Genomic DNA, 2836 nt, shown 5'->3' with positions numbered 1-2836 from the left:
GGATATGGCTTTTAGAACCACATAGAACCTTTAAGGACCAATAGAACCTTTTAGAAGACAGACAAAAGTGTTACAGAAACTGCTTAAATGTTCCTGCTCTTAAGTTTTGACAAGCTACAGTGGATGCTATTAGGATTTTCAAGGGGGCTTCCTTAATTCTACTGATAGTTTAACAAACTAGTGGAGGTGAGTGAGGTTTTCAAGGATATTTTCATTATAAGTTGCAATTTAACAGGCTATAGTGGAAATGAAAAAGAAACGAAGAAGTAAATATTTTTTAGAAAAAAAAAAATAGTACAAGATTGAAAAAAAAAAAAAAAAAGGAATAATCGTGGAACAATAGTTAAGAGGCTGAGGCCAAGTAGCTTGCAGATAATGATAGTTGACGAGGTACGATAGTTTGAGGCAAGTGGCACATATCCGTTTTGTTCATGTACACAACGTAATTTTAAACTGAGATAATACACATAAATTATATATGTACCTATAATAATTATATACCGATAGATTTATGTTTGAAGGTCTTTATACAGTTTATGTACTATGTTTACGCGACACGCGGGATAAGTGTGGCGTGTGGAAGTGATTCCTTTCATCTCAAATTAAGGCTGTTTTCCGCAATTATCACGTTATTCAGGAGTAGGCCATGCAGTGCCTGTGTCAGGAAAGGAAAGGAAGTATCAGAGAACTGAAAGACGAGAGTAAAAGTAAGTTCGGGAAATCAGAAAGTGCTAAAAAAGGGGCATATTAGCGCAAAGTGAGGACGCGGTACCGCCGGGATGGAAGTAAACAAAAGCAGCTGGCTCACTTGTCCAGCGTCTGCCGTGCTTGGTGACCAGTGGGTGACACAATCCGTTGTAATGGTTCCTTTAAATGGTCACTCCATGCACTGGCTCATCCATCTTCCAGATCCTTTGTTTCACCACGTCAAGCACGTGTCAAGTCTTACATAGCGGAGTGCAGCAAAGGTGAGTGGGTGGTTGAGGCAGAAGTAGGCTTGACAAGGCATAAGGGGACAACATGAAAATTAAAATTAATAGATAAATTATATATATATATATATATATATATATATATATATATATATATATATATATATATATATATATATATATATATATATATATATATATATATATATATATATATATATATAAAACGTTTTGATTTCTTTTATTTTTTGAGTCTGGTGAAGCGAAGGACGAGTTGGTGAAACAGAAAAAGGAAGAATTCAGGTTTTCCCCTTCCCCTGCTTCCTTTGCTTCCCTCTCTGTCTCATATTTCCTCTTGTCCCCCTGTGCATTTTCTCGTTCCCCTGCCCTTTTCGCATTTTTCCTCTTTATTCGCCTTTCTGGACTTTCTCTTTTGCTTCCCTACACCAACTCTCTCTCTCTCTCTCTCTCTCTCTCTCTCTCTCTCTCTCTCTCTCTCTCTCTCTCTCTCTCTCTCTCTCAGACTGTCATAAAACATACATTTCTGATTTGGTTTCCTTTTCTTTGCGTCTCTTCTCAAAACTATGATTTTTCTCTTAGCAAACTCTAGAAGTTTTTACCTTGGCTCCGGAAACGTACTTAAAAAAAAAAAAAAAATTTGTCTATTTTTTTTTTTTTTTTTTATATCTTCACTTTCACTTTCCGAAATCAGCAATTCCTCTCCCTCTTCAGAAATCCGTGATATATTTAGTGGAAAAAGACGCGAAATGTATTCTAAAATGTGTAATTCCATCAGTGACGCTCATCAGGAGGCGAAAAGGTCACTGAAAGAATATTTAACTTTTCATTTAGGCTTTTCGTAAACGACAAATTGAACTGAAACACACGGAGCAATACTTCTTGGCGATAATGGAGTATATACGAGGGTGAGTGAATATTATTTCTTTATTTTGACGTCCTTTTCTTTCTTTCTTTCGTTCGTTCGTTCGTTCGTTCGTTCGTTCGTTCGTTCGTTCGTTCCTTCCTTCCTTCCTTCCTTCCTTCCTTCCTTCCTTCCTTCCTTCGTTCGTTCGTTCGTTCGTTCGTTCCTTCCTTCTTTCCTTCCTTCCTTCCTTCCTTCCTTCCTTCCTTCCTTCCTTAATTCCTTCCTTCCTTCCTCCCTCCCTCCCTCCCTTCTTTCTTTTGTTTGTATTTTCAAGTGTATGTAATCAATACGTGTATTTGAGAGAATGTTTTCTTTTCTATATACGAACGTTATTCTTTTTTACCTGTCCTCCCCCCGCCATAAAAAAAGAAAAAAAATCGATATAAAATATTAATATTTGTTCCATATGTAAAATGATTTATACTTGCCCTTATTTCTTTTTAATTAAACAAAAACTTTTTATTACGACATAGTGCAGTGATGTACATGATGGACAGATGGAATAATTTACTGCGTTTTTATTATGTGTAGAATTTTTTATAACTGTTACAGTACTTGATTATAAGAGTATATAGATATATGGAATAATTAATTCTATTTTATCATTATACAAGGAATTTCTACTGTTGCAACATTCCAGCTTGTACATAGAAGGAATAATTTAGTGCATTACCCAGAAATCATTACACGCTGTAGACCATCGTGAAAATAGTCAAAATGTTTGTTAACTTTAATAAGCAGGTTATCTAAATGCGCACCTGCCTAATTACATTTCTGCCACTTGGATAATGAGAGTGGCATTGCAGCTATTATCATCACGCTGAGAGAGAGAGAGAGAGAGAGAGAGAGAGAGAGAGAGAGAGAGAGAGAGAGAGAGAGAGAGAGAGAGAGAGAGAGGGTTTTGCTCGTACTCTTTAAAGGGAGCGAATGAGTGCCAGTGTAGGAATGTGTCATCTTTCTGTCGAGTAGTTTCAGGTGC

The sequence above is a fragment of the Scylla paramamosain genome, chromosome 35, assembly GCF_035594125.1.
Source record: "Scylla paramamosain isolate STU-SP2022 chromosome 35, ASM3559412v1, whole genome shotgun sequence".
Taxonomy (NCBI): domain Eukaryota; kingdom Metazoa; phylum Arthropoda; class Malacostraca; order Decapoda; family Portunidae; genus Scylla; species Scylla paramamosain.
Note: the sequence above shows the minus strand (reverse complement) of the source record.